The sequence below is a fragment of the Poromitra crassiceps genome, assembly GCF_964638095.1.
Source record: "Poromitra crassiceps genome assembly, chromosome: 2".
NCBI lineage: Eukaryota > Metazoa > Chordata > Actinopteri > Beryciformes > Melamphaidae > Poromitra > Poromitra crassiceps.
Genome location: NC_139624.1, coordinates 99,587,428 through 99,595,138, shown reverse-complemented (window position 1 = coordinate 99,595,138; position 7,711 = coordinate 99,587,428). Strand labels below are relative to the sequence as shown.

At 41.7% G+C, this 7,711-nt stretch overlaps 1 protein-coding gene across 1 annotated transcript in view; it reads left to right on the top strand.

Annotated features, from left to right (window-relative positions):
* The first annotated feature begins 4,411 nt into the window (after positions 1 to 4,411).
* The window catches only part of gli3 (GLI family zinc finger 3), a 180,169-nt gene continuing 176,869 nt past the window's right edge, over positions 4,412 to 7,711 (top strand). Inside the window, exon 1 of the mRNA XM_083632157.1 lies at positions 4,412 to 4,493. The gene's annotated coding sequence lies outside the window, so the exon portion shown is untranslated. The remainder of the gene's footprint in view (positions 4,494 to 7,711) is intronic.

The window sequence follows — 7,711 nt, the reverse complement described above, 5'->3', positions numbered from 1 at the left end:
GGCCATTGAAGTTCTTTGTGGTGTGTGTTTGGCCTCAAATCTCTCTGGTCCCTGAAAAACTGACCCACATCACGTGGCAGTAGCAAACTTACCCACTTGTCAGGTCATGTGTAGTCTTAGGATGAAGGTCCTAAGCAAACACTTAGATGAAGTAATGCTTTAGTGACAGCAGACCTGGGTCAAACACTATTTCAAACAGTATTTGCAAACACTTTTTAGGAATTGGTAAAACCTTCTGGGACTACGGCATGACTGGAGTTTGCTACTTATAGGACAATATAATGAATGGGAGAAAGCTGAGACTATTTTTAAGTGGATTTAGGTTATATTTTTTATTTAAAATTTACCTGATGAACTTACCTTTCTGAATTTGTCCTGATTTGGTAAAACTCCCAAGTACATAAAATACCCCACTAAGAATTATTTGTAATGCTACTTGACCTAGTTCCAAATTTATAAAAGTAAAAAAAAGAATCTACAGTAACCTATAGTTCGTTTTTACCAGTCACACTTACAGCACCGACCAAGATGATGTGATGTTAAGTGAAGGCACTTCAAATGTTCCTTTTAAACCAATCCCTTATCTTAAAATACTGGCTCTCCGTTGTGAGAAACACAGGCCGCCTCTGTCATTCCGCTCATGCAGCCAGTGCATTTCAAGTGGTCACATCTGTGCGGATATAATATGCTTTTTCTGCCATATCCATTTCACAGTGACATCTGTCCAACGGCGAGGAATTAAAGGGAGAAATCCAAATGCCTACACTCCATTCTGCCAAGTATTGATTTACTGTTACTCATGTAACATACATGGACACACTGAGCAGTGAGCACTACATATTATTACAGTGAGATCACAGCTGGAACTGGGAAACATGCTCCCTCAGTTGGTCATTATTTGAAAAATAAGCACAAGATACAGATGTTGATCTTCAGCACACAGCATTTCTTTTATATTTGTGCTTGTGGTCTGAGAATTGTGTGTGTGTGTGTGTGTGTGTGTGTGTGTGTGAGAGAGAGAGAGAGAGAGAGACAGAGAGACAGAGAGAGAGAACCAGTTTGTGTATGAGCTGTGTGTGATATACATGTAAATCAGTATCCATACAACCTTGTGTGTATGTGTGTGTGTGCCCACCCGCGCGCGCGTGTGTGTGCGTGCGTGTGCGTGCGTGTGTGTGTGTGTGTGTGTGTGTGTGAGACGACTCGAGGAAGTCAGTCGAGAGAGAGAGAGAGGAGACAGTCAAAGGTGCTCTGTAAGACACGGCTAATTCTCCTGTCAGTTTGTCAGGCGGTGCTCATCTGGCCTGGACTACACAGAGATAAAGTCCTTGTTATGAATCTCTCAAAGAGAATCCAAGGAACGTGGAGGTGGGGGGGCGGGGGGCAGCGTGGGGTGAGGTGGGGGGGCGGGGGGCAGTGTGGGGTGAGGTGGGGGAGAACAACAGGGGAGAGAGGGGGTGCACATGGGCATCAGTGGGGTTAGCGGCTCCCGAAAGCATTTCATCAAAGAGGGCCAGGATCCTGGGGATTGAGATTGTGCCTGGAGGCAAGTAACCAACGGTCTCCCAAGAACATATTCCAAAGTAGGACTCGCAGAGCCAAAGCACACATCAAAAGCACCTCGCAGAGCCAAAGCCATTCTGGAGGAGAAAGAAAGGGGTTCGGGTCCCATCTTGGCCCCCTTTAAGCCCCAGATCTCACCCCAATTAAGAAGGAACTACTGTTTGTTCCAGAGCCTGAGATATCTACAGACAGGGAGGCACTCTCACTAAGGTAGACACGCACACACGGGCACACACACACACACACACACACACACACACGCACACACACACACACACACACACACACACACGCACACACACACACACACACACACACACACACACACGCACACACACACACACACACACACACACACACACACACACACACACACACACACACACACACACACACACACACACACGCACGCACACACATGATGCATACAGTGCATGTATATGCATACTGTACATGGGCACTATCATATCATATTTGTATTGAATATATTGTATTTTAGGCCTATATCATAACCATATCTATAGGATATCTGTATTTTCATTTACAAAATAACAAATGTGAACACTTTTGCATTCATTCCCATATCATCACTGGGGGGGAAACAACAACAACAACAGATATTTGGACGATGATACAAAAACAATATATTCAAGCCTCATCTGAAACAATTAAAATAGTCGGACACAGACTTCCCATACAGTTCAATGTTTATCAACTTGCCCATCACAAAACCCATCTACATATCTTGACAGAAATGAGAATAAATCACATTTGGGGGGTTTTATTGATGAAAAAGATGGTGGCAGTTGTGACAGAAGATCTTAGGCTCTGATTGATTAAGGCAGTAATTAGTCAATGCATACTTTATTGGCATAATAAGCTCATGAGGGAAGAGTAGGATCACTCAGGGCCAAACCAGTTCAGGACATTCTGGGAAATCTTCGTTTGTACCAGAAAAATGGAGCTGATTGGCTGTGTCTCAGATCAAGGTAAACACTGCGTGACCTGCTGGACTTGACCTCTTGGCCACACACATTCAAATCCCACTTAAACCATTAACTGGTGATTTTCCCTTTCCAAACTCCCACCTCTTCATTGATTGAAGCCGTGCCCTGAAGAGCTCTCTTACCACATCATTTCCCTGTATATTGATTATGTATATTGATTACACCTAACCCTACAGGAAGGCTTCCCTCTGCCTTACCCTAACATTAGGTCTCATTCTGAAGGCTGTGCCCAGGAGACCATTTTAGCACCCATATATCCACAATTTCCAATAGTCAGTCATATTGCTTTATGTAAATAGAACTGCTTAAGGGGAAGGGATAGCAGCCAGCACCTGGTTCAAAGGACTGAAAAGTAGCCTACTTCTGTTAAAGAGTTCACACACACACACACACACACGCACGCACGCACGCACGCACGCACGCACGCACGCACGCACGCACGCACGCACACACACACACACACACACACACACACACACACACACACACACATTGACTAATGATCACATAATTACAAAATACATCAACATAGTTGGTTGTTGCTATTAATTTGTTATAAGAAGTTCATAAGCAAAGAAATAAAGAAATAAAGAAATAAAGAAATACAAATTTCCCAGCTATTACAGTAACTGTTCATGGTTTTGGTGATGAGTTTAATGGTATAATCATGGTTTTGGCAGGCCATTGAAAACAACATAGATCTCTTAAAGTGGAGCCCTGGTAGTGTTGTTGACCAAAATGCACCTTGTCCCATTGCTTAAACCATTGGTTCTCAAAGTGGGGTCCAGGGACCCTCAGGGCTCCTTGAGTGGGTTCCACCGGATACCCAGCAAAAAAGGGGAATTCCATCCAATGACAGGATGACTATTGGTCATGTGTTGCATACACTTTCTCTAGTAATAAAACATCTAAACGCACAAATCTTATCAGATGGGGGACCCTGGGACAAAATCTTATCAAATGGGTGTCCACGGTCTAATTTGTGTCAGTTTACGGGTCCTTGATGTGAAAAAGTTTGAGAACTGGCATAAACAAGTCAGTGGCCCAACTGTAATTCAAATAATTAATGTAATTCTAAGAAATGCCACAGAGAAACAAGAAGTAACAGTAGCTCATAATCAGATGAAGTAGATATTCAGTTAAAAACATTAATTTACCCCAGCCCCCCCCCCCCCCCACACACACACACACACACACACACACACAGCCCCGCCCCAACCCAAAAAGATGCCCTAACTCCATCAGTTTGGCACTACTGTGAATAAATTGAGGGTAAACAGAGTCTGGGGTAGGTTTATGCTCTATACTTTATAATATTCACCAGTTTTTGCATGACTATCCAGGATCCAAGTTTCAAACATGTTGGTTCAAGAAAGAAAGAAAGAAAGAAAGAAAGAAAGAAAGAAAGAAAGAAAGAAAGAAAGAAAGAAAGAAAGAAAGAAAGAAAGAAAGAAGGGGGACAGAGCAGAAAGAGAGGGAGGCAGAGTAAAGGAGGGAGCTATGGGAAGGGAGGAGTCTAGCGAGGGAAGGAGCAGCTGGAGTCCCACACTTCTCTCTCTCTCTTCTCCTCGGAAAAAGCGCACTTAATGTAATAACGCAACTCTCCATGCGCCTCGCGCCTCTGCGCCTCTCATGTTGTTTTTACGCGCGTTTGCGATCTGCTATGGGCAGATATTGTCGGCAGGCTGATGGTGTTAGTCCGGCGGTGGTTGTTGAACACGGCGAACTGTGAAGAGGAGAAAGACAGGCAAGAGGGAAAAGTCTGCCAGCGCCGCTTTGGAGTTGGAGTTGCAGCGTAAAAAAAAAAAAAAGTCCCAGGCAAACTCCAGAGGCATCTGCAACTTAGGAAGAAAGAAGAAACATAATTTTTCTGAGAAGAAGATAGAAAGGTCAAGAATTGCAAGGGAAACCACACAGAAAAACGTAAGTAGGCATTGAAACTCGCACGTTCATTAGTCCTGGGCTACTTTGAAAAGTTTTGAAAAAGACAGTCAGACTTCCCAGAGAGCAGCACAGGGTTTCACATTTCAAAAAGATGGATTTTCATAGAAACTTTACATGCTGCAGCCATGAGCCGGATTAAATGCAACCACACACTTGGTATGAAACGCCAGTAAAAAAAACAAAAACAAAAAACAGCGATGCTTTTAAAAAGCTTCGTGATCTCGGATAACAAAAAGTCAAACAGATTTGGACTGGGTGTGATTTATAATCTTTGAAATGAGTCTTGTAGCCTAAGACCCGGGGTGGCACACTTTACAACTAGCACGCCCGACGATACACACTGTAGTGACAGATGCGCGCATTTGACCAAAAATTAAGAACATTTGCTTGAAGTTCAATAAAGTTATAATTAGCCTATTGGGGGACAGGAAAAAAGTGCTCTTCTTTAGGCGGTTTCTAAAGCAGGAATACACGTGTAAACTGTGGAGTGCTGTGGGCTGAAACTTCTGCACACATAAAACTTATTGGAGCTTTGCCTAAAGAAACGCAGGGGGGGGGGGGGGGGGTGTATGCATATTTATGTGTGATCATATTTCACTGTCTTCTGTTGATTCGCTTTATCCTGTTATGCTTCGGTGTAGGCGGGGGTTAAAGATGATGGCTTATTGAACAATATGGGAAGATTATTCCTGTAGGCTCACAGTTTTATAATATAAAATCGGACAAACAAAAAAACAGTCCAGTCATGTTGAAACATGTAGGCTGACCCTAGGCTTGGCCTTAGACATAAGTCTTAGGTTATTTAATCCTATAGCCATTTCTGCCTCCAAAACATTTTTTTGCAGCACTGCCTTTATAATTGTTTCCCTAACTTATCAATGAAGACTTAAAGTCATGCAGTGTGAGGCCTTTTCTTCACTCACACATGTACAGTATAGGATATTTTGGCAGTGGTGCTATATAAAATAGATTTGCTCTGCAAGAAATGTCCATCTTAACAAGCCATTTAGTCACATATTCAGTCTTAAAATAGTATCTATTTTTTTTATTTTTTTTTACAGGGAAAAAATGATGCCAGTGAGGTGAAATAATTCCACTGGTTCCCAGTGTAGATCCACTTGTTTCAGTGATAGGCTGCAGAAACAAGTGTCAGTAGCTGGAAACCTGGCAGAACAAGGCAAGTCACTCCACCAGCAGCTAAATGACACTTGATTCAAGATCTTTTTTTTTTTTTTTTTTTTTTTGATTGACACTTAAATTATATCAACCCACTGGGCGATTCACCCCCACCACACACATGTTTTTAGAAAACACGATTTGGGGATTCATGAATAGATCTTGTTTAGATGGATTGTCTTTTTTGAGTTCTCCCCTCCTGAAGAATTTGAATTTGAGGACATTGGTGGTTCTCAAAGTGGGGTCCGGGGCCCTGCAGGGGTCCTAACAGGGAGTTAACTGGGGCCCTCCGGCAAAATGAGGAATAGTATAACTTCACTCGAAATGATCCCAATTAGGGAAAGCTGAAAAATGTCTAAAACAATCACACTTATTGCTCTCACACTATCATCTCCCCCTTTGCACAGACAGACATTCAATACAAAATCACCAACAAAAAAACTTCCTATTATGGGGGTTGCTGGTGCGTGTGTGTGTGTGTGTGTGTGTGTGTGTGTGTGTGTGTTTGGGGGCCTGTTTTAGCCTCCACATGTGTAGATATTTGTTTGAAACTTTTCCCTCCTGTCCTCGCCAGCTGTTCCACATTTTATCTGCTTGTCGGCTCTCGGGTTTCATACAGACGGCGAGGGGTCCGAGGCGCTCAGCCATGCGGTGCAGCTCAAACCACCTCTTTTTGACACTTGGCGAATTATTAACGGAGATCTGACTGCCTTGAAGCAGCAGTGAATGAATAGAAAACAATAGATGCTTAAAAGAATAAGCGCACACACACACACACACACACACACACACACACACACACACACACACACACACACACACACACACACACACGCACACATACATAAAAAAAAAATCTCCCTCCTTGCAATAGTTCCTTCATCCTGCGGTGTCGATTTGTCTTTGACCAGAGTTGTCTTTCTATTTTGCAACATAGGTTAAATGGGGTTTTTTAATAAAAGAAAAAAAGACAATCTGTTAATCAGACTATCATTTTAATATTTCCCCTATTTTATTTGGAATTATAAAATAACATGTACAAGGCCCACAAGTGGGAAATTGATCCCTGTCAAAATGACTGAGCCCAGTTAACATCTAAAATAATGAACAGATATGTCAGGAATACTTCACAGTCAGAATTTAGGCCTAATACCTTATATTTCAAAATAATATGATAAAGACCACTGCTGAATATAATTTACTTTATTCACCTTAAACTTATGTGTTTTGCACATGTGTTTTTCTGTGGCATGTGACATGTGAATGATTAAAAATAATTAACAATTAAAAAAGTGGCTTAGCTAATATATATAATTCTAAATCTGTCATCATTACTGGAGGCAAATCATTTGATGGAATATGATTTTAGATTCATATTGTAGCTGTGCTATTATAGCTATGACATTTTATTCTTTTTCACCAGTCTAATATTAAGTGTGATTAATCTAAATTCCACTGGTTGATTGATTTGTGACATTATTTTTTAAAGAACGTGTCATTTCCTCGAGGGAAGATTGAATATGATCCAAAACAACATTATATATAATTACTTTAATTTATATTGTGATAGACTAGCTGGGAGGAAAATATGTGATATAGACCTATATAATAAAACATAATAATTTGATTCCAGCATGTGAAATATTTAATTTTTCAACCATATAGATATAAGAATAGCTTATTTTTGTTCTATTCGGTGCCTCTGTTACTGTAGGTAGGAGCTTAAAAGGGCTGTGCTGAAGTCAAACAGGTGCAATTTTACAAAAACTAAAATAAAAAACGGAGACCCTATTTCATGATGATGCGGTAGCAGTGATGAATGCATCAGTGTTGAAGATGCTAATCTGTTGGGAGGAGATGCACAGCACAGAGCCACTGGCTTATTGCAGCCCAGCAGAGATGTATGCGCTCGCTGCTCCTCGGCCCCGTGCGTGAGGATAACACTTCCCTCTGCACCAGTCAGTCTGTCAGATAGCCGCCTGCTTTTTTTTAATCTCAACTTTAAGCACACCTTTACGTAG